Below are 26058 nucleotides of genomic sequence, written 5' to 3'. Positions count from 1 at the left end.
GCTTTAGAGCTGTGTTAGCATCACAAGGGGAACCTGCACAATATTATAGGTGTTTTTAATCCTGTAGCTGATCAATGTATAAGTAATGATATAGCACACCTGCCAAGTGTAATGAGTTAGTAGTAACAATCCTAATTCCTGGTATCTGTCAGGCTTTCCAATACAGTATAAGAACATGTTTAAGCACAATTAAGGGTTTTTATGCCTTTAAAGGAGCACCATGGTTTGCATTCATAACGTATTTATATTCTGCTGCTGAAAATTAGTTTGTGTTTTGCACTATTTGCAACAAATCACTAATTAATGCCTCAATAATATTCTATGTATTCTATCAGCAGAAACCAGTTTATTAATCATCGGCTGTTTTTGATTAAAAAAACGTAACATTTTAATTTAAGCAGTGGAATTTGATCTTGAACTTGAACAGATCATCAACTCAAAAAAAAAAACATCAATAAATGCGCATTGGAGGGACATTTATTGCCATTTTTTAACCCTATTCAATTTAAAAATAAATACATTTAAAAAAGCCTACGGGAGTCAATGTGGTCCCAGATTTACCTTGCCATGCCACAGGTTGGGGCATGTTTACTAAAAAGTGAGCAGCTAGCAGCATATTGCCACACTAGTCTTGCAAGAAGTGAGACTTACCTTTGAGAGTGCTCTAACTGAGCTAGCAAAGTGTAGGAAAGCCTTTATAAGGCATTTTCCTGCCTTGCAAGCACATTCTGTGCAGAGTCCTTCATCTGCTCTCATGGATTAATTTTTAACTCCTTAAAGACGGCGTGGGCGTGCACTAAACGCCGGCTGGCGGCATAGCATGTCTACGCTGTCACAATGTGGGGACTTACCTGCCATCCCAGGGAGTCACCCTGCTGCCATACTGGCCCTCCTGGGCCATATAATCGCGAGGTCCTTGCGAGGACCTCACGATCACATAGACGGAATAGCCGTCCATAGAAGTGCCAGCAGGGGGATTGCCTGGAATAACAGGTAGTCCCCCTGCTGTCTGTAAAAAAATAAATAAAGTTTTAAAACAGTGAGACGCTGAATACAAATATGTGTTTATTGCAGTAAAAGCAAACAGTATTATGACATTCACAGTTAAAATGTCAGGTAGAACTAAAGAAACATTTCTTATTTTCTCCCATTTTTTATATTTTATTCATATTAAATTATGACTCATAGCTAAAAATGTGATGTTAAACGAAAGCCATGTTTCTCCTGAATAAAATGATATATAATAAGTGTGGGTGCACTTAATATGAAAGAGGTGAATTACGGTTGAGCAGACATATAGTCAAATTCCTGGTTTTGTTTACGTTTTGTTTCGTGTACATTTGGCTCAGTCCTTAAGGGGTTAATGCATCAGTTGTTTTGTTTGTTTTTTTACTTTTTTTTGGCAAATCTGTACTTTTTTATTGTTAATAGTAGCACCAGAAATGTACATTTTTTTTTGTTTTTTTTTCCTTTTGTTGGTGCTGAAAAAAGTAGTTCAAAGAAGAGAGAACACATCCGACGGTAATTATAAAATATTTTCTTACAGGAATGTATTGTTTAGTATACATGCACCTCACGGCATTACAAGTGGGGTGTGTTTACTAAATATGGGGGTAATAATGATCATTTTTAAACTATTTGCCCACAAGCTGGTAGCACAGCATTTTAACTGTCAAGTTCAACGATGCCGTTTATTGGGATTATGTGCCAATAAGTCTAATTCCACTCGTACAGCGCTGTGGAATTTGTTGGTGCTTTACAAATAATAATAATCCCAAAGCTGATATTTTCAATGTAAGAAACAGCTGTCGGTTTCAAAATTTGAACCAATAATTTTCTGCCCCCGATAAGCCTTTAGCAATGGTTATTATTTAATCAGAATCTTTAAATTGCTTATTTGGAACCAATAAACGCCATCAGCTCTAATTAAAATCGAGGCCACTAACAAAATGTGTACTTATTGTGCAGTGGCTGCCACAGATGACAAAAGGAGTAATGTAGTTTTCCTGGGTGGCAGATTTATTATTTTAATTCCTTTAAAAATGGAAGCTGTATAAGAGATATATAATGGGAAAAAAATATATTTTTTAAGGGAATCATGGGTCTTATTTTAAGCCTATTTTCTTTGGTAAGAGTACTATAATTGGAAATGTCAAAACTGCTTTTCCATTCAGGTGGTCTGGTTTGCCTCAAGTGATCGTGAGTCACTCTGCACAATTTTCACAATGCAGAATGTCTTATATCAAATTCCTCGATGTGTCTCTTGGTGACACTTTGAATTCAGGTTTTAAGAGAGCAATCATAGTGGAATTCTTGCTTCATCCCTTCAGTTTTCATTCATTCTTTGGATGCTGCCTATACCTGCTTTCTTAGACCACAGATTTTTATCAATGTTTTTATTTTCACAAAACTCAGAAATGCTTGAGGACAGAAACCAACGGTCTAAAATACAGGATTTTAATTTAGGAAAAAATTTACAGATTTAGGATTGATTCTCCTTTACACAGAAATCAGGTTTATCAGTTACATTGTTCATTAAAAATTCATGTTGATTATTATTATTATTATTATTATTTTTGGTAAAGCATTAGCTAATTTAAATATTTTACCCTTGTGCATCCTGTGTATTTTTATTGAATAAAACCCACACAAGTAAGAGGTGACATTCTAACATTCCCCTATTTATATTCATGTTTCCCCCCAAAATGCATTACACTTTAGATAGTTCAGTTCAGTTTTTGATGCAAAAAATTATTTTCCTTTTCCTGCATTGAAGTATATATCTTTCAGAAAACTAAAGGTGATCTTTCAATAACAACATTAAAATGAAAATAAATAAATACAAATTGTGGTCAATTTCACGACTTTCACAGGAGATCTTTTGAGAGGAAAGAAAGTGCAATTCAGAGTGACTTCTCAGGATTTAAAATTTTCTATTTACCTACCGCCTATATTTGGTAAACGTTTTTAGTAAAGTGTGAAGAATAAAATTTAAAGTAGAAATTTCATAGAACAGGGCACCTCCATCTTGGTTTTGTGTCAACTATGGTTATAAATGTTGCCTTTTTCTGCCATGGGATATAGTTACTGGAAGAGGATAAACCAGAAGAATGGTTTATTTTTTCCTCCTCATATGCATAATGTGACCTGACTGTTGCTTGAACTGAAATGGACTGTGATGTCGCCTACTAAATCTTTAATATACATTTTAAAATGTATGCTAGGACAGCACATATGCTGAAGTATTCTTGTATGGGCAGAAATGCTCTTGTGGCACCTTTCATAGCATGAGCAGATTTGACAATACACTTGCAAGGCAATTTATAGTTCCCTTGTGTCTAATGTTCCTTTTTGGAATAAAAGAGAAATACAAGTGATTGTGACAGATCTCCAGTGGCATAGCTAGAGCTTTTGTCGCCCGGGTTGGTCACTGAGTTTGCCGCCCCTCTCAGACCTTCCTCATCACTAGGTCGACACCATACCAGCTGAGCTTTGAGGAATATAGGGAGCAGAGGTATGACGTCATGCATATCCATACCCCCTCCACAAAGCCTGCGGTATACTCTGGAGCCGGTGGGCCGGACGGAGGTGAAGGGGGAGCTCAGTCAGACTACATGAAGTGACTGGCAGAAGAGGAGCTCTGCTCTCCTGATGGTCAATTCATGTAGTGTGGCCAAGCTCCACCAGCACTTCCATCTTGCCCACTGGCTCTGGATTATGCTTGACCCCATGTCTCACGTGAAAAGTGTGGCTGGACGCAAAGCCGGACTTGGAATACAAAGCAGACCTGGAAAAAAAGGTATGCTATCCATATAATTCATTATGTTAGAGTGTGGGGCTGCTAGGAAGCACCTCTAGTGGCCGTCTGAGTGACTAACACTTAAGGTGTTCCTAGGCAGCAATGTAAACGCTACATTTTCTCTGATAAGGCAGCATTTTACAGGGCTAAGACAGCTGTAGTGGTTCTGGTGACTTTAGTGTTCTATTAAGCATCATGTAAATGCAACTTTTATTGCAGAGTGCATATTCTCTTTCTCTCTCTCTCTCTATGCACACACTCATGTTCCACTTCAATAAATCTTTTTAGGGATATCTTTCTGTGAAATGTCAAAGTGGGGTCTATTCATTTAACTCTAACTTGTAGTAAATTAAAATAAGAAAGGCAAACATACCTTATTTTGTAATTTTGATCTAATTCACAACAAAGTTAACTATAGTGAATAGCTTTGAGTAGAGATGTATGTAGGTTCTGTAATGACAAACTTATAGGTGTGACAAACTTATAGGTATGTTTGTTTCTTTAATAAAAAAATGAAAATGTACAGTAAGAATATGCACACACAAGCTCACTGTCACAAACACACAAGCTCACTAATACACACCAGTAGGCTCACTGACAGACAATCTGTCACGGTTCTCACTGAGACATCCAGACACAGGCGCCCCTGAAGTGCACAACAACAATAACCTTGCCTTGCCTTCAGCACTGTTATGGGCAAATGCAAATATTACAAGTTTTAGAATGAAATGTATTTCTTAAACTGTGTACTTTGTCTTTAAGAGATATTGCAAATTGACAAGGTGTTAGAAATGGAACATGTTTTTCATAGATGTTTCTTTAAGCAATAACCTCAGTGCATATTATGTTTGCACCATTTTGTCCCAGACGGATTACAATAACAATAATGCATAAACAAGCTTCAAGGCTATACTACGACTCTTTCAGTACACAATATACTGTGGTAACCCCAAGTTAATGGAACTTCCCCAAATCCGTGAATCTCCCACGACTGTGCACTTACGTCTTAGTATAAACAACAGATAAGCTATTCAGACTTTAAGATGCCATCTTGAACTAAGTCAGGAAAATGTCCATGACGTATGCACCCTTTAGTTATGGCCTTGTATCTTAACTATCATGATTCAATTATTTATCTAGGTAATATGCTGTTATGCTCTTATACGTATGTTTAATATATTTGTTTGTAGGCCAGATTTAAGGGAGGTCCTAAATTGATTTAAAGTAGACAAGTTACTTTTTCATATATGAACTATGGTGACCCTAAAATGAAGACACCTAAGGTATAAATAGGTGTACTTTTAAATGTTAACACGGAGGAGAGACTTGGAGACAGACGCTGCTCCATCTTAAAATAACAGAGAGGCTGACATGATGACATGTTCAGAAGGGTATGTTAACCTATAAATGATATTTGCAAGCATTTAATTTCATCTTATAAACTCTGCTATAATGAATTTTATATGTCTATATTTATATTTTTATATAATAAATATCTAAAAGACAAAACTATTGCTTCCAAGACAATCCTTATTTTATATTGTATTCTCAATTATTTATATATGTTAAATAGAGGATCTCTTACTAACTATTTAAAATTATGGCTAAGATATCTGTATGGTTAGCCCTGCTAAGTTCTATGCTTTAAGACATTATAGTGGTAAATAAGGGAACTGCCAGCGGTTACAGCACTAGGGGGCTGGACTTTACCCGTGGCTGCTCCTATCTATCTAGAACACATGAAGCAGATAATGAGCTGGGTATGTAAGTACTGCCTCGCCCTGGGAACTTTGTCAGTACATTGACAAAGTTAAAGTCATACGGACTTTATACGGACTTTAAGAACACCCCCTACCTTACAGAGCGACTTCCCATTTTATAGAACTATTGTGGGCTTTACATCAAGTTTCTTACCAAAGAGTTTACTGAACTCTATTTCTCGAACTCTCTATCTTCATTTTATTATTAGTTATTTTTATTATTATTACATAGTTGCCTTATCTGTATTTATTGGCGCCGCCTATCTCCCACCTTCTTTCCTATTGCTTTGTGTACTCATAAGGCATGTGAGGAAGCCTTACTGTTCAGGTGTGCTGCTTTATTATTTGTTGTATTTTCTATTTATATTTTGAGCGCTGACCCCTCGCCACTCCCTTTCTGTTTGAAGAGTTCATTGTACCTGGAGTCTTTATGCGTGTGTCTTTATCGAACACTGCATATGAAGAGTTTAACCCTTCTGCTGCCAGGGGTGTAATACTACCAGCAGCAGCATCATTGAAGCGTCATCAGCCAGGCCACTAGAAGAATTCCAGGCTGGCTAATGTCAATTCTGTGCATGTTTGGCATCTGTCATCAGCACGCACAGCATGCTGGCAACAGAGTCAATGGCAGCAGGGCCTCCCTGATATCCACCCTTTCTGGCCTTAAATTTAAAAATAGAAACATAGAATGTGACGGCAGATAAGAACCATTCATCCTATCTAGTCTGCCCACGCATGCTTAAACTCCTTCACTGTGTTAAACTCTACCACTTCAGCTAGACGGCTATTCCATGCATCCACTACCCTCTCAGTAAAGTCATACTTCCTGATATTATTTTTAGACCTTTGCCCCTCTAATTTAAGACAATGTGCTTTTGTTGTGGTAATTTTTCTTCTTTTAAATATAGTCTCCTCCTTTACTGTGTTCATTCCCTTTATGTATTTAAATGTTTTTATCATACCCCCCTGTCTTGTCTTTCCTCCAAGCTATAAATGATCCAAATTCACCCTGAAGTCACTTTGAATCTTAGTTTAGTGAATAACCCTGATAATATTTCTTATTTATATTGTTGTATATGTGATTGTCGTGTGCCTTGCTGACTTAAAAAGACAGAAAAAAAAAGACATAAAGCCATCAAAACTCCTAGTATTAAACGTTTCTTTATAATCTAATTTCTAAATAATATGGTACACAAATAGATAAATAATAATACAGATATAAATAAAGTAACTATTAATTCAGTCAGGCGAATATACAAATGTGAGGTACATGATATTTAATAAATAGAATATTAGCGATATAAACATTCCCTTTCTATCATACAGCACTGCTTTTACCCGGACTGGATTTTATATGCTGGTGTTTCCATAGAGAATGACTAACATAGTAAATATAATTCTTTCAAAACAGAAAGATCGTTTTCAGTTTCTAAGTATCATAGCTACTGGTTTGCACAGTTTCTGTTTAATATCATGGTCATAAAAGATATTTAGATTTCTAGTGCAAAACAATCAGCTCTAGAATACTTTGAGTCTCTCAAGTACTACCTCTTGGCAAAAAGAAATATTTGGATGTTTGCACTATTGGAAAGAACTTATGTGTTTATTAGCCATGTCACAAATTGTAATCAGAGTTTGATTATTCACATTTCACATTGTATTAATAGTAAGTGTAAGCTGTACAAATGTGCAGTCTGCTTCTTCCCATAAACTCTTAAATATACTGAATATTTACTGCCATTGAGTGTAAATATTTTTAACTAACAGTACTGTTACATGATGTCTTGATAACATTCATATTGCATGTTGGTATTGTTACAAGACATATTCTCTAATATGTGATTTACTGTTCAATGTCGTTTTATCATCATTTCATATATCTCTCAAGTCAAATTTGTTTTGGATGGTCATTTCATGCCCTGGTTATTTCCCCATAGTCCCTGCTCTATTTGGACCTCATACGATCTCAGAATTTTCTCAGGAGTTCTAGAAGAAAAACCTAGAAGGAAAAAATAATAAACACTTAGGAATCTGAACCTGTTAACAACGTTAAGACGTTCCATGCCATCCTACAAATAGTGGTCATAGAATTACATGGAACATCTCCATACACAACAAGACCCCTGTAGGGTCTCCCTTCATGTCCCCCATGCTGACATTCATCAGCTCTGGGATTTACCAGATGCCCAGCACCGACAACATGTCAGCAGGGAAAGCATGCAGGGGATGCAGCATGAGAGGTAGGTCTCCCTCTTATGCTGCATCACTCAGTACAGAATGATATCAGAGCGCTCTGTACTTTGCAAGCTGAGAAATTTCTCTAGGTTATGGTAAATGTTATCCTTAGGTTTATGGTTTGCATTATGGTTATTACTAGTGTTAGGGTAGGGTTAGTGTAGAGTTAAGGTTAATGTATGGTTTGTGTTAGTGTAGGGGAAGGGTTCTTGCTCGGTTAGGGTTGCCAAAAATGAATTTAGATCTTATGACATATTAATAATCAGTGGTGATACGATAATCTATTTTGAGTTATTTTCTTTAGTTGCTCTTGATGTATAAAAGATATGATCAAATTATGATTTTTGTTCTTTTCATTTGTTCTCACTTTTAACATTTAAATCATACGTAATGTTGTTGTAGCGGAGCTCCCTGGCTTGGTACCTCCACCAAGGATCGCTTCCAAGCTGAAACCGGGGAAAACCTCAGTGCTTCTGTCCCAGCCGCTGTGACTTTACTGGGGTCCTACTGGAGCCTTTCTGTCCTGGAGCAGGATAGGGTACTAGCTCTATTCCCTCCCAGGGACTGAACTACATACGGTCCTGGGAGCTCTAGTTCTTACAAGGACTTTCCCTGCTGAATCCTCCACGAGCTGGAGCAAGAGGCTGATCAGTAAGTAGCCCTTTCCCCTCCCAGTAACTAGACGACACAGTACTGGGAGCACAAACTCCAGCAGGGAGTCTCCAAACAATGCAATGCAAGCCCCTCCTAGGAATCTCTGGGCCAGGAGATAATTGAGTTAAAGACTGGTAAGCTAATTATCTAATTATCCAGCAACAAAGAGCCCAACAGAAAAAACAGAAAAATACCCCAAAACATCGTAAAATCATATAATAACCCCACATGTCATACAACAGCAAAAAGCAATGATCTGAGTGCCCAAGTTGTCCAAATAGCGCTCAGATCCATTTAGTGTAGGGGAAATGCCACCAGGGCAAATATCAACTTTCGGGAGCTCCTGTGGCCGAAATATGGGGTCCCCACGCTTGGCTCTCATGGAGTGTTTATTTCCCTAAGTCTCAGGCACCTTTCCTCCAAAAAGCTCTCTCCTGGCAGGTCGCAAAGTGGTTCAAACCCTGGACCAAATTGTTCCGTCAACCGCAAGCTCACCTCATGCTGAAAACAGTTCCATAGCGGTCGCGTCTAAGTACCGCCATGGAGATAGCGTTTGGTTCCATTCGTGAGAAGGGAAAGTGCCGAACCAGGGACACCGAGAGAAAGCTGCTAATGGTGGCTGGGCAGGGTAACTCCCGAATGGAATCTGCGACCTGGACCATGTCTGTGTGCAGGAGGCCAGCTTCCACACTCCTCCAGGAGTTCATGGCAAATGTTTGTGGGAAGGAGCATCTGTCACAGTTGTGTTAAATATACTTGTAGAATATTTAAGGAAAACCATTACTGTCCTTTAAAAATATATATTTATATAATGTACGTGTGTAAACGTAAAGAGAGATCCTTAATTTATGATGGACACAGCAAAAATTAAACATTTTAGACATGCACCCGCTGATCCTTTGACACTGTTCATTCAGTGTTAAAAAAGTTTGAGCCATTAAACATGGAATGAGGTTTTCTATCTACCCAAAGACCTGCCCCCACTGGAGCTGTGACTAAGGCAGATATTACTTACTTCCTTCTAGCCATACCGGTTCATACCTGAATGAGCAATGTGTCAATCACAGCTTTCCATTGCTGTTCAGTCTAATGCTTCCTCATTATCAAGAGCAGCAAAGAGGGGATGAGCTGCTGGGAACTCTCGTATAGCATTACAATATTAAAAATCGTTTAACACTGAATGGAGAATTCCACCAGGGAACTCCAGACACTGTAGCTACTTCAATGAGAGGTAGCTGTTACAGTGCCTTCATTGTCCCTTTTAAGCAAATTTTAATCACACACAGGAGGCTAATGCAAACTCTGGGCGTAGGTGATTTATGGGCAGTTAGCTGGCGAATAGAGTTAACTAATCCCAAATAAAGGTGCGCTGTGTCTTTAAGACCAAAATCTTATAAGTGCCAAAAGTGCAATATGTGATAAAGTGCAAAAATATTTGAAAGTGCACTTAGAATATTAAACAAATTTATACATACATATATGCGTCCTCTCCAATAGTAATGAACATATGAAAGGGAGAGATAAAAAACAATAATAGTGTAAATCTATTTAAAAGCGTATAAATACGGTGTGATAAGAACATTTTCACTCACAAAGATAGAGCAGTAAAAGCCTGCTCTAGCTGTATCAGCTTCTTCAAATATTTCCTTTAAGGAAAATGACAGCACGGACAAACGATTCTTTTCATGGATATTTAATGCCCAACTTAGCACAGGTACTCCACCTTCCTCTGCAAACAGTGTACAGTCAGACGGAATAGCTTTCGTTTACTTTGGGGTGTCGACAAGTCCCTTAGTAATCCGCCGCTGTTTTTCACCGCTGTTGCTGGTTCCAACTTCCGGGAGGAGGGGCTTCCAATCGTGCGTAACACGTGGTGCGTAATTTGCGTGATGACGCGTTTCGCCGTACTCACGGCTTCATCAGATCTTAACTATTTCAATAGAATCAAATGGTTGGGAGAGACGGTCGTACACAATGACCGATTGGACTTTGTGAAAACTCGACATGGTTCTGACAATACAAGAAACATTTTAAACATACTAGATCATATCGACTCAACTCACTCACCGAGCCTCCTATTGGCACTTGACGCTGTAAAGGTGTTTAATCGACTAAATTGGAAATACATGGAACAGGTCGATCTTAAATTTGGGTTTCCTCTGACCTTTCTAAAAGGTGTAATGACTCTCTATGAAGACCCCTCTGCCCAAGTCACCAACTCTGAATTCTCTCCAATTCCTTTCAAATCTTAATGGCACTTACCAAGGCTGCCAACTTCCCCAACTCCTTTTTATACTCTCGTTAGAGCCATTAGATTACAGAAGAAGCCACCCACACATCTCAGGAGTAATGTGCAACGTTCTATGTTTGCTGATGACATCCAGATATCACTCAGCAACCCAGAGGTATCATTACAACACATCATGTCTATACTTAAGGACTATAGTGCCATCTCAGACAATAAACTAAACCAAACAAAGGCACAGGTTATACCCATACATTTACCACCAATACTCCTACAAAACCTGACAACCACATAATCATTTTATTCGCAACATATGTATATCAACTACTTTGAGGTTAAAATAATCTAACCACTTCAAGACCGTATTAAATTCAACTATACCCCATTAATCCAGTTGTGTAAAACCAAATTTCAAAACATACTTGCAAAAATATAATATTTAATGATAATTTTTCAACTGTAGGGTAAGAGCTTCTTGATCCAAGGATACATCTGATTGCAATTCTGGGGTCAAGAATGTTTTTTTTTTTTTTCTAGTTAACTTGCTACAACTGGTATATCTCCAATTTTCTTGTATGCCCTCTGCCTTTGACCCTGATTACAAATGTAAAGGTATTAAGCCTGTAGAAGGGATAATCTATATCTAAGCTTCCTCCTCATGGGCTGCAACATTTTGGAACACCACCAACCTCTCACTGATTATACTCTTTTAATATGTGGACGTTCTTTTTTTCAGGCTTAACTATTCATTGGTTTTGGCACACCACAATTTACTTGCTACTACTTGCACAGCTCAAACTTTATTGTATACCCTCGACCTATGCCTCTGACCACAACTACATTTTATTCACAAAAATAACAGAACTAGAACAATTTCCAAAGTCATGTGTTGGCCATCAGGGAACTAACATGGTATTGAGGGACAAGGCCCCGAATTAGGAACAGTTGGGAGGTATGCAATTATATGCCAGGCTAAAAAATAACTGAGCAGCCAATTCCTCAATGACCTCTGGCTATCTGATTATAACAAAGGGTTCGTAGAATTCAGTATCATCAATCAAAACCATAAATGTGCACAAATTTTTATTTTGTTTCATTTGCAATCTGCCAGAGCTCAAAGCAAAAACATCAAAACATACATAATTGCAAAAAAAATATGTGGTTGGCAGTGTTACTGATTATCTTTGCCTTACACAGTTACAGTGATCACTAGTCTTCATGTAGTCTTTGCAGTAAACTGCAATAACAACAAATGAACATTATGCGCAAAGCTAGATCATGTAAGAGTCCTTAGCATTGACTGTTACTGTACAGTATTTGCTATGACAACCTATTCTTTTTGCTCTTTTATATAAACAGCATGCACTTGAGATATCATGTTGAAAGATTACCTCACAGTTCTATTTATAATGAGTAGAAGTATCATAGAAAGAAAATATCAAAACAAAGAGGACATTGATTATGAATAAATATAGGTGTAGCGTCCCTATTATAATTTTTAAGCTAATTCGGACCCATGTTCCAAAACCATCTGCATGCTGAGACTTCCTGGCATAATGATTAAAATGTAATCTATACTTTGCACGAGTCACAATAGAAAAAAAGATCTAGAAGCAATATTCAGATACGCAATCCAAACAGTACTTTACAGTATTTTGTCTACCAACTATCCCATTATCTGCAAATTCCCTTGTGTGAAATTCAGTGTGTAGTTAAATACATATCCAAATTCCATAAAAAACTTAGGAAATGTATGAAGCACCAAGTTCAAACAACTCCTTACTGAAATTTCTCAATTAAGACATTCCCTAAATTTGAATCTAAATGAAAATACATATATATTGTCCACTTATTGTCTGAGTTGCCATAAGATGTAGCTTTAGAAAGCAAAGCAAATAATTATTGTGTACCTCTCAAGTCCGGTGTTCTGAGAAGCGGAACATCGGTGGGAGGGGTGAGAGGGGCAATTGCATCACTGTCTGTTCCCAAAGGGGGAGTACCTTTTGCTTTGTTATTACTATTGGAAAAATAGTTATAATGTGCATTAAATAATTACCAATTGCAATGTTCTGCACTTGTTTTCTATCTAGTAACCTTTGGTAATGTCCTGTAATAAGGTCTAAAATATTAGCTAAAGCTACATTTGAAAATGTGGATGAATAAAAATAAATCAACTGTATGTTTCGTTCCATAAGACACACCTGACCATAAGACACACCTAGTTTTTAGAGGAGGAAAACAAGAAAGAAAATATTCTGAATCAAATGGTGTACTTAACTATTTAATAAACTATATCATAATAATATTTCAACCATGTAAAGTGAACAGCAGTCAACAGTGGCATTAAGAACCATCACACACACACACACACACACACACACACACACACACACACACACAGTCTGTTACAAACACTGGCTTTTACACACACACACACACACACACACACATTGAGAGGCTATTACACACACACATTCACTGGCTGTTACATACACTGGTTGTTACACACATACATACTGGTTATTAAACACATAGGCTATTACACACATTTACATACACACACACTGGCTGTTTCTCACACACACACACACACACACACACACACACACACACACACACATTGAGAGGCTGTTACACACTCACTGGCTGTTACATACACTGGTTGTTACACACATACACACTGGTAATTACACACACATAGGTTATTACACACACTTACACACACACACACACTGGCTGTTTCACACACACACTGGTTATTACAAACACACACAGGCTATTACACATACTGACTATTACATACACTGGCTGTTACATACAGTAGCTATTACACTCACTCACTCACTGGGTCATATATACACACTCACCGTTTCCTATCATTGCTCCATGCAAATCTCGCCAGGTGTTGCTGCCCTTCTCTCTCCCACAGCACTCACCGCCGGGATATGATGTCAGGTGTCCCAGCCGTGCTGCTCGCCGATGCTCCCATCCCCTCTGAGCTGGACACATTTCAAAGAAACCACAGCAAATTTTTACCACAGCAAATGGCCAGGTAAATAATTCGCTCAGGCAGCGAATGACCGGTGGGAGAGGGGTACTCTATGCTCCCACCTCCTGCAGGTCACCTAGACAGTTTTGGCACCCCAGAGCCGGTGCGACCTGCACACATTCACTCCATAAGATGCACAGCCATTTGCCCTTACTTTTGAGAAAAATACGGTACTTCTATTCTAACTAAATATCAGCCATCAAGGAAATAGTTCAATAAATATAAAATAAACAAAACTAAAATAAAACATTCAAAATATATGCCGCAATATATGACTTTATGATGATTAAAAATGTGAAAAAGCTTATGTCACAGTTAGCCACAGATATGTTTGCAGTTTTTTAGCCATATGCAATTATACTAGCATAATGTATATATGAAATCGGATTCTCTATTATTTAAGATTAAGTTGTATTTGCCATGACAGGTAGCCTTTAATTGAACTTTAATCACACACAGGAGGCTGCTGTACGCTCTATCAAATGATTAACAGAGCAGGAGATATAAATTTCTAATTTAAACACATAAGGGAAGTCAGAAAAATGTGGGCCATTTCTTGGACGTGTGCAGAGAGGCTGTATGAGTTGTAACCAGGGGAGGTCTGACTAGGGCTGGATGTACAAACTGATTTAACTCTTTCCTCCTTGCCTGGTAGAGTCTGCCTTTTTTGTCTGATTAAAGTTCAATTAACATTTCAGGAGAGAAGAACTTCTAAAGTAAACAAACTTTGATATAAACATGTAAAAACATTTTTCTTTTATTTTGCATTAGCAATATGTTTATTCAAAGATATAAAATCTATGTTTGCAGATTAAATCTACTAGAATTGTGCCCATAGTTGATTAGGGAATTGCGGTTACAGGGACCAGGTGGAGGACATTGGTAGTCCATACTGCACTCTCTAGTGAGTGGGACAAAAGCAGGAAAAGCCATTGGGCCACACTAACTACATTAACTGACAACCTGAAACAAGTATGCCCTATGGGGGAAACTGCTGAAATTCCTCTTGGTTAAAGAGAACATCACTATGTTATTAAAGGGCTATCCAAAAACCAAAAAGTTCTTCACTGTAATAAAGTATATTTGTTGCATACATCATGACTATCGATAACAGTGGTATTTGTGAGAATGAGTATTATTTTCTTTTTTGAGTCCTCGTGCCTCTGGCAGTTGTCAATCAACACATTCTAAGTAAACAGGTTTCTACACCAGGCATCATTAAATCAGCTCCTTGCTTGTGGATGCAAACTTTGTTCAACTTGTGAGATCGCTATATTTATCCTTGTCAATAAGAAGTAATGCTTTGCTATGCGAAGAAATTCTTTAGCATCATGCTCATTAGCTGCGTTTATGTCCTCAATGCTTCTCTGTCCTCAGTTCTTCTTTATGAGAAGCATTGCTTCTCTTTGAGAAGCATTTCATGGAAGAATAGTCGCTGGAAGTAGCTTGATGACTAACTAACCAAGTGGATTGGGCTGCTATGAAGATGAGGTCTGTGCGCTGGAATAAAGGTAACTTTAAGGATGCTTTTGAACATTTTCTTTTTTGGCCTGCTTGTTTTAAAATGGTTTTCATAACAACAATTAAATTGATACACATAGCGGACTGGAAAATAAAAGTATATTACGTTTTACATATAGTGTTACTTTAATTACCAGATTTCCATACAACCTGGTCAGGAAACGGGAGCTATAGGTGCTGTCACCATGTGCATTTGAGAAGATTAATTTGAGAATGTTGAGCAATTCCTAGATTGGTTTTCTTGAACAAAGAATAATGTTGGTGACATCTAGCTTTTTTTACTTATTCTTTTCAATTTTTTTTTTATCCTTAATTCAGGGCCAATTCAGTTAGAAAAATGTTGAGCAAATTCAAATCAACTATTTAATTCATTTCAGTTTACTTTCTGTTTTTTCAGTTTGTGATTTTTTTTTTTAAAGCATTTGCTCTAAAAGTTAAAGGGAACCTATAGTCCCAAAAGTACCAAAAATAGCAATAGTTTATCTATGGGTTCTCTTACAGCTATGTGATCACTGGCAATCCCCCTCACTTAGCTGTGTACTTTTTTTTTTTTAAAGTAAAAATTTACTTACCTTGTTTCTTGCACTTGGACTCCTCCGCTGTAGCCTCCAGCTCCTCCTCCGTTATATCCTCTGATCTCCTCCAATCCATTGCTCCTTATTGAGAAGTAAATGATTGGAACTAATCATGCGTGGCCAAACGCCTCGTTCCACCAATCAAATGATGCCATCTGCAAGCATTTGATTCAGGGCTGAGTTTCACTTGCTCCTGGAGAAGGTGCTAGCTGTCAGGAAGGCTGTCCCTAGAGGTGTATCTAACCCTGCTAAGTAAACATTGTAGTTTATACTAAATTGACAGGACCACCGCACTCCAGACCACCTCATTGAGATAAATATGAAATAATGAACCAATCAATGTGGATATGCACATATCTTCACAAGTGTTCTCCACGTGTTGAAAAGAGGGAAAAAGAACATTGCTTTAGACCCTTTTACATGTATTGACTTATGCTTTATCCTAAAACCAGCCCACACCCACCTTAAGTCCAACTCTAAACCCTAATATGTGCTATAAATCACCTTGTGATACCAAATCTTTGACTGAATTTTCAGCATTACATATTCCTATAATTATAAACTCCACAGCTGTTTAAACCCAAACTATGCTTGCTATACTGTACTAACCGTTCCTCCCACTGTATATAAATCATGAAACCGCAGCAATACCCCCTACATTGTGCTGTATAATAAACTACAAATATGGAGCACGTACGTGGCACAGTTGCAAATGATATCCTTTGGGGGGGTCTTATTTCTCTCTCAGTAATACAGGGGACTTTGGGGCGAACAATTGAATGGTACTGAGATCAGACCTCGGGGTTTGTGGGACCCCACTCGGGGCACCAGCTTTTGTCAGCATCCCTTCCAGCAACACCCCTGTATCATAGTTGTTGGAAGCATAAGTCTAAGAGCTGTAATACGTAACCTTGGCATCCAGAGGTTTGTGAACCGAATATTGGCTAGGAATTGTGGAAAATGTAACTTACAATCATCTGAACTGCCAAGGTTAGAGATCTCTGGCTTAGAGGCACAAATGAAAACGTAGGGTAAACTTTTTATAGATAAATTTTCTAGCAATCTGATGATTAATACTAACATCTCCTATAGTTGTGCCATTATGACATCTTTGCATAACAGGTACCTGTTAGCTGTGAGAAGAACCACAACCTAAGTACGCACTTCACAAGGTAAGTAAGCAGCTGCAATACCTTAGCCACAGCTATCTGCAGTAATATCTCCAATCTCTGAAACCGAAGTTATAGAGTCGATTCTCACTTGGCGTATACTTGTGTGAAGAGGTAAGATACCAGAGAACTTGTCACACTTCATCTTCGTAAACTTACAAACCTTCTCCGTATGACAAGGACTGGAGAAAGCTATTCACTGGCAAGAAATATTTTATTTTGATAACAATGAATCAAAACCGCAAACTCAGAGCAATCCTTTGTATTCGTTCTGTATCCTTGTGATCATGGGGATTTCACGGGATATAATGTTCTGGTTTATCAGCAATATAAATTTTGTTTTCCATTGATACAGCATTAAATGCACTAAGGTTCTATAACCCTTTGAGATCCAGAAAGTAAAAATAATGCACAACAGGGGATCCCTCTTGCATGCGGGTAGTTTAACAATACTCTGTTGTCATTGCAAATTATGTATATGTCTTTAAAGCACTTAACTGACTACGTAAGGATTAATCAAAATCAAAACACAGATGACTCAAGGCTTATCCACTTTGGTGCTAGGTGCTTTACATTAATTTTTTTTTACAGTTTGCCACTAAAATGATTTTGCTACGTTTATTTACTTTCACAGAATCCCATATTTTACAGACAGTACACAACAAATAGTAAATTGCTGTTGTAATTATTATTATCATTTATATATATTTTGTAATACCAGAATATATGGCATGGCTACTTTACCTAAATGATACAGGATTTTCACACACACACAAAAAAATTAAAAATAAAATTGAAAATAGAATGTAACCTATGCCTTAACATGTATGTGTATGATTGCAATATTGATAAATACACAATTAATGTTTTCCATAGCTTCCCTGATCCCCACAGTTTCAGAGACACATATTATATTAACCCTCTCTGTTCCAAGTGCTGCAAGAAAATTATACCCAGAAGCAACAGCACAGTTTATCTGAATTCAATGTACATACCTGACCTGCAGTTCATCCAGCTGCAAAAGACCAGTATCCCAGCTGCACATCTGCAGTCACCACCACCACCACCACAACGTATTTGATATGCAGAATCTAGGAATGTTTTGTTATTTTTTTATCTGTTTCCCCTTCGGGTTAGACAATGTCTATCATGCTAAGAGATGATGTGGGGGACTTAGCAACTGTAACAAGATGCTCAATAAACAACCCACCCACTGCAAAAAAAAAGAAAAAAAACATGGGATGCAGAGATGCTCTCTTCTCTAGAATTACAGAGAGAGAAAAAAAGCCAGTGTTCTAACTCCACCCCCTAACAAGCCAAAGACTGAATGATCTTACCTGTAGTTAGTGCAGGGGTCCACATACTGCATGCACCTTGATGGGGTACCCAGACACTTGCCTTGAGGCTGCTGCAATTGATCAGAACATTCTATATTCTAATCTAAGCATTCGAATGACAGTTTGCGTAGAGATGTCAGGCGTTTGCAGCAGCCAGAGGGGGGGGGGGGGGGGGGGGTAGTCTTGCAATCGCCACAGGCATACAGTTTTCACCTCTTGCTGTTTTCCTGCCTGCTAATTACACATATCAGACAAAACGATCTCCCCCCCAGCCTTTGCAACATTAATACAACGTAACAGAATTACAGCTTGCTCCATCTAGTGGATTCAGTGGGGGTTCATTACAATTGATTGCAATTGATTTTTTAATCTCCCCCATTTCCCCCCCTCCCCTCTGTCTCTAGAATATCTCTGTTTTCTGTATGAAGTGAATTTGTGGTCCAGGAGAGGCGGGTACAATACTTTGCCATCACGACCACCATCATCATCATCACCCCTCCCTTCATCGCTTCTTTCAGTTCCTGCAGTCTTTCCAATCTTGAGCAGCACCACAATGATGTCACAGAAGACTGTGTGCCTCTAACCTCAAGGGATTCCCCATGGATTCATCTTCTGAATTAAAACCCGGTGACTGCATTATTTGTATTATTATTTTTTTAGAGTACTCTCTATGATTAATGAATCTTGCTGGACTGATCTTTGTTTCCATTAAAACCTACAGCCGTATCATCTTAATGGGAAATTTTAATGGCATTGAAAAAAAAAAGATTATAAAATGCAGGATATTAGCAAAGGTTTACATGGTTATATAATCATCAGCTGTAACCAGGGGGGCAATTAATGGTTGCACTCCAACTACAAACCAAGCTGAAGAGGAGTATTAAATAATGCACTAATATTTCCTATTATGTTGATGGATATACTTTTTGCAGTTTTCCCAGTTGTGATGCTTTGCTGGCTGGCTAAGTTAATGAAAATTCTGTATGTAATATGTATGCAAAATACTTTTCATATATATATTTTAGAGAGAAAGATAGAGATAGAGAGAGTTGTTGATACATTACAATACATTGTGTATTATGACAAAGCAATGACATCAAGGAGTTCTGGAGTCATGCATTTGTGGAAGCCTTCAGAAACTTAAAATTGCATTATTTTTCCCTTAGCATACTAATTCCTGTTATGCATATTTATATAATATATTTTGAAAGGGAAAAAAAAAAATCAGTGTTACTCATGAAGTTTTTATTTTTGTTCTGAAACAGTCGGAGTGCCTGGGACATGTTACTTTAAGGGATCCTATAGTGCCAGAAAAACAAACTTGTTTTCCTTGCAGAATAGGTCGCTACAGTACCCCCCTCCATCGCGCCCCCTCCACGGGGCTGAAGGGGTGAAAACTCCTTCTTCCACTTACCTGAATCCAGCGCCGATGTCTCTCGGCGCTGGGTCAGGCTCCACCCATACTCCTCCCCACAGACGTCAGTCGGCAGGGGAGACCTAATGCGCATGCGGGGCAATGGCCACGCGTGCATTCAGTCTCCCTATAGGAAAGCATTTTAAAATGCTTTCCTATGGGGAAAATCTGATGCTGGAGGTGCAATAGGGAGACAGCACCCAGACCACTTTAATGAGCTGAAGTGGTCTGGGTGCCTACAGTGTCTCTTTAACATTTGAGCGGTTTTGTATTGTATCTCTTTCTACACTGTGGAGTTACAGGAATTGAACTTTACACAGGGTTTAACAAATAAATAATACATAACAATTGAAAATAATCCTCAAGAGCAAGCTGAATTATAGCTCCTTCTATCCTTTCAAACCATGGTAATATAATCATTGGTAGTACCTCTGGCTGCCATTCTACTTGAACATAAAAAAGTAAAATCCAGTTGCCACCTAAGCTTAATTGGGGACTTCTTCAGTGATGTTCCACAGGTATCTTACCCATGAGTAGCAAGTGAGGTGTTGACTGGAGATCTCTAGTAAATATTGTTCTTGCAACCAGCAGGGGTCCATCAGAAGCCATTCTACTATAGAGGACTGCTGTGTGGTCATCTCTTTTCTCCTCACCTATATTTTTTTTTTCTTTCAGATTGCATTAAATTAAATAAATAGAAAATAAATTATTAGAACATTTCTGATATAGCCATGATTTATGTACAAGTAGGATGTACAGGATAATAAACCAAAAATAGAGAAATAATACAAAACTCACAAAAAAATAAACATGAAAACATTTGTTTTGGGACAGGCAAATAGGGACAAAATATTGTTGAATAGTAATATTTTTTGAAAATTTGCATGATGCCAATGGAAATGAGAAGTGTAAGTAAAAATAAAAAAAAAAGGTACGTGAAAGACGTGAGCATTAATTGAGAAAAGATGAAAATACAAATACAAATTCTGTGTGAAAAACATGTAAAATGCAAGAGGATAAATTTTAACTAAGAAATTATCACGTTTAAGTGAAGATTACAATTTAAATATTTGAGGAAAGAGTCAATAAAAAAAGAGAGAAAGATCATATGAAATAATTAGTAAGGATATGTCCATGTAATGAAAATCCAATAAACCTCTCTCTGGCTTAAATGTTTTAGCATATCCCACCCTCCCATTGGAACTCTCAGTCTCCATTGCATTAATGCTAAAATAGATAGTATCATTTTTTACTTGTAAAATATGTCTCCCTATTTATGAGGACCCACAACTGTTTTTTTTTTTTACTCTTATCTGCTTTTTAAAGGATATTGTGTTCTCTGAAAATAGTTTGTTGAACTTATATTTATTTTAAATAATAGATTACTTTTTGTATAGCAACTTATAAAATATTTAAGATTTTTCATTAGCATGAGTGTTAGCAATTATAGATCTTGGATTTGGGTACATTCATATTTGTTTTCCATAGGGAGAGACACCAGTGTGAAACAGACTTTTGATCTGGAAGATACTTTTTCTACATAACACTCATTGTTTCTTAGTACTTCTTTAGGGATTACTCTGATTGAAGTTTGCAACATCGTCTGCCTTACCCACCTTCAAATAAATAAATGATTTCTAACGGAACACTGTAGGAATTAACATAATTTAAGTGCATTTGATAGGTTGTTGCTTCATACAAATGCTGATATTTTCTCCCAGCTTAAATCTCTTTGGTTGCACTTAAAAAGGCTAATGTTTTACAGATTTATGTAGCAAACACCAACTTCTTATCCACACCTCCCCTTTTAACAAAATGTCCTACAGATTGGAATGTAAACAGTGCAGCTCAATCAATGAGCGATCAGTATAAACTGAACTTTTGAATTGACTTTGTCCCCACAGCCAATCACTGTCGTCTTATTATCTGGTACATGAAAACCATGGTAAAAGAATAAGAGACAAATAATTAAGAGGCAGTGATTGGCTTTGGAGCAGAGGGAGGCCAGCTGCTCATCTCACCCTGATCTCTCATTGGTTGAGCTGAATGCATACTCAGAATGCTTCTTGTTGGAACGTAGCCTCTGCCTTCGTGAAAAGTAGGGCCATAGCTAAGAGGACAGTGTTAAACTGCAAAAAGTTGCAAAATATTTTTAGCAACCCTTAGGAGAATAGAATGTGATAAAAACACAGCAAGAATATAAGGTCTAATCTATCAAATGCACTTACAGGGACTGTCCAAATCCAATTAAAATGTATTTTTAAAAAAAATAAATTAAAAAAATCATAGTTTAGTAGATATACCCCAAATTAAATCATTCATGCATTTAATTAAGATTTTTTTTTAATTATAAGTATATTTAAAAACAGCTTACAAAACATGTAATTCTCTTCTCTGCCACCTTCTAAAGCCCTCCTCTCTCCCACTGCCCAGATTTTCTGTGGCTGTCCAATCACAGACTTCCCAGTGCAGCTCAATGATAAATCTTTGCAGTAACTCCCTTACTTCTGGCAGGTTTAAGTTCCAATTGTAAAAAAGCTATAGTATTTAGGATTAAGTATTTCAACTGATTACATAAATCATAAATACTCAAACATTTGTTTATATTTGAATTTCTGTTACATGAAGTTGCAATGAACTACTCCGATTGGGCTGTGAATGAGATTATTATTACATTATACTTTCTTTATAAAGAACCATCATAATCTGGAATGTTGTATATGAGTACAACTAGTACAACAAAAAAGACTAAGCTATAATATTGTAAAGCGCTACGGAATCTGTTGGCGCTATATAAATGGCAATAATAAATAAAATAAATAATACATCAGAGGCAATACAAAATTGGATTAACAAATACAGGAGGAGTTGAGGGCCCTATTGCCTTGCGAATTTACAATCTAGATCCCTTTACATTCAGTTGAGTATCTTTGGTAAGTTTTAGTACTATAACGTTACTTTGCTTGCATTTTTTATTTTTAATAATTGATGTTTATTGACAGAAATGCAGATTGTCACAATAACATTAACATAATGTACACATGATTGCAGCGAGTAAACACAACTATAAAAAATTATAGCAGTTCTGTCGACAGACAATAGATACATTTTAGCAAGAACAGTGATTTAATATTGAAAATTCCCTTTAGGGATTACACGGTTTGCTATACATTCCCCGAGTTTACACATACCTTCTCCAATGTAGGGGACCCCAGATAACAGAAGTAGTAGGGGGATAATTATGATAAGTTCCATGCATTCTTAGGAAATTTTGACTAAGTTGTAAGAGTTTTTTTTTTCTTTAGTTTTTTACTTTGCATTTTTATCAGAAATATTAGAATAATACTCTTTGTCCAAATTTCATAGGCAAGTGTGTGTGTCTGATTGCAATTCGATTGAATTCTAGGCAGACCACCAATGAGGGAGCTTGTCCAATAAGAAAAGGACTTGTATTGCTTATTCCCTGTTTTTTAGCCACATTATACTAATACCAGCATGGCCCAGAAAGCACCATTTTCCACTGAGATTATAGCTGCTTAGATGTTCACTAAGATGTTACAAGCAGCTGAGAGAAGATAGACATTTTGTGAGCTCCGTACATCATGAGCAGTAACTATAACCAATACAAGGATCAAAGGTTAATAATATGCAAAGAAGAAATAATAATAATATGCAAAGGTTAAAGGACCACTATAGTGCCAGGAAAACATACTCGTTTTCCTGGCACTAAAGTGCCCTGAGGGTGCCCACACCCTCAGGGACCCCCTCCCGCCGGGCTCTGGGGAGAGTAAAGGGTTAAAACTTACCTTTATTCCGGCGCCGGGCGGGGAGCTCTCCTCCTCCTCTCCGCCTCCGATCCTCCCTTTCGGCTGAATGCGCATGAACGGCAAGAGCAGCAGGTCTCATAGGAAAGCATTTACAATGCTTTACAATGCTTTCCTATGGACGCTTGCGTGCTCTCACTGTGATTTTCACAGTGAGAATCACGCAAGCGCCTCTAGCGGCTGTCAATGAGACAGCCACTAGAGGCTGGATTAACCCTATTATAAACATAGCAGTTTCTCTGAAATTAGAATGCTCTCTCTTGAAAAAATATCAAATAAATAATATATACATATATTTCTTCTATTTAATGTGCCAGCTGATTTCCTGATTTGTTTCAATATGCTGATTATCAGGGAAGGAACAAACACCTTTAAATCGCACAAAAGAGCTGCTTTCTCATTTGAGATTTGGTAGTTTTCTGAATAAAATGATCCTTCAGGCGAAATAAATACATCTAACATTACACACATTAACAATGTACCTGTCTGGTCATTGGAAACAGAGGCACTGCTGAATGCCCTAGGCTCAGTCTGCACTGATCTCTTGCCTTTAAGAATTAACTTATCTTCATTATTTCATGTGGCCGGTGCTGTATTATCAATACGATCCCTTCTGTATCATCCATCATATAGTGTGTCTAATGATCTAAGTGGTTTGGGCAGCATTCAATGAACAGCATGTAATGAGAGCAAATGCTGAATTTATTTTAGATGCAATATAGTTTGGATGCTCATTTGTAGTATTGTGCCAATATGTAATGTTACATTCTAAATCCGTGGTATAAGTATTTTTGTGTGTGTGAATGCAAAATAACTGTACAATCAAACTAGCACAGTTCCATTATGGCACTTTAAAAGGAACACTGCAGGCACCATAACCACTATCATGTGTTGCAGTAGTTAAGGTGCCAGGAGTGGGTAAATTGTCAAACCGTAAATAGTTTGACAACTTGGCTAAGGGTCATCCATAGACACCTCCTCTAGAAGAGCCGGTAGATCTCTGCACTGAGCTTGTTCAGCTGTGCATGCCATTTAGTGTGGTATTTATTTTTTCTATAAATTAGCTTTAGTATATAAATATCTGTGCTTTAAAATTTGCAGAACTGTGTTGGGTTCACATTTACAGCACCTCCTGACCACAGGCTCTTCATTACAAGGCTCTTGGAATTTTAATTGTATTTTCCACACATAAAAATAAAAAAAATAAAAAATAGAGAAGTCACAACTCACTTATTACATACTCTTTCCAGTCGCAGATGGTCCTCTCCTACAATTAATTTTGAAAGCTGAATATCCATCCAATTATGCTACTCATTTCCCCAAGTCTTGTTCATTGACAAACCCAATGGCTTACCCAGAAATGCCAAGCAACGAAAAATCGTATTGGTCCATTGTTATTTATCATTGGGAGCATAGGTGTTGATTTTACTGAACAAATCTTGAGAAGGATACAGCGTAATAATGTGGAATTGGCAATAAAACTCTTTAGTTTTCAAGCCCTGAGACAGGATTACTTGGGATTATTTTTTTAAGAGACTCTATTACTGCCAAAACAACTTTAGCATAATGAAGCAGTGTTGGTGTAGAGGTCATGCCTCTTTACTCTCACTGCTCATTTTCCTGTCATTCAGGAGTCAAATTCTGTCTTTCAGGAGTCAAATCACTAGTTACACCTCCCTGCATGTGACTTACACAGCCTTCCTATACACTTCCTGAAAATAGACATCTAATATTGCACATTCTGTTTAATTTAGAATTTCATATCTCCTGTTCTGTTAATAGCCTTGTAGACCTTGATGGATCCTTTTGTGTGTGATTAATTTAGGATGTGTGAGTCACAGCCAGAGGTGTGACTTGGGCTGCATAGACAGAAATAAAAATGGTTTTACTCCTAAATGGCAGAGAATTGAGAAGGGAGACTGCAGGGGAATAATCTCTCAACCGAACTGCTTCAATAAGTTAAAGTTGGTTTGATGCCTATAGCATCCCTTTAAGCCTATTTCTAGTGGCAATTATTGTGATCCCACAGTAACACCTTGCTCAGTATATCTAGGGAGTATCTGCTTTACTTTGTTGATAAGACCATTGAAGGTAAAAATAAAAAACCTGTGAATGTTTGCTAACATTTCATATATTAACCAGTTTTATGGTTGAGATTAGTCTGACATGTAACAGGATAAGCTATGGTGGAAAACATTTTTCAGCTGAACCACTTCATCTACAAATGAAAGTTTCGGCATGGCAGAATTTTGTGCATGTGGTGGTTTGGCTCATCAGAATTTCATCTGCCAAAAAAGATTTGGAAAAACTAATCAGACTAACCAAAAGACTATGAAAATGGCCCAATCAACGTACTACAAAATATATGCATTATATAAATATTACGTATACATTATGCAGTACCCTGATAGGTGCGCTTTCCTGCTATGTGGTTCACAGACCAAGTGAGAAAAAGTAACCAATAGATAGAAAAAGC

General features: G+C 37.5%; 1 protein-coding gene across 3 annotated transcripts in view; it reads right to left on the bottom strand.

The window, feature by feature from the left end:
- The window catches only part of DGKB (diacylglycerol kinase beta), a 567171-nt gene extending 548526 nt beyond the window's left edge, over nt 1-18645 (bottom strand). Inside the window, exon 1 of one of the 3 annotated variants that reach the window (XM_063452403.1) lies at nt 18345-18645. The gene's annotated coding sequence lies outside the window, so the exon portion shown is untranslated. Of the gene's footprint in view, nt 1-18002; nt 18153-18344 lie in introns of those variants that run through there. The other 2 variants (XM_063452402.1, XM_063452404.1) reach the window with 2 other exon arrangements.
- Nucleotides 18646-26058: the final 7413 nt, after the last annotated feature.

This window comes from Pelobates fuscus, chromosome 4 (assembly GCF_036172605.1).
Source record: "Pelobates fuscus isolate aPelFus1 chromosome 4, aPelFus1.pri, whole genome shotgun sequence".
Taxonomy (NCBI): Eukaryota; Metazoa; Chordata; class Amphibia; order Anura; family Pelobatidae; genus Pelobates; species Pelobates fuscus.
The sequence above is the reverse complement of the archived record's forward strand: the minus strand, read 5'-3'. Positions and strand labels throughout refer to the sequence as shown.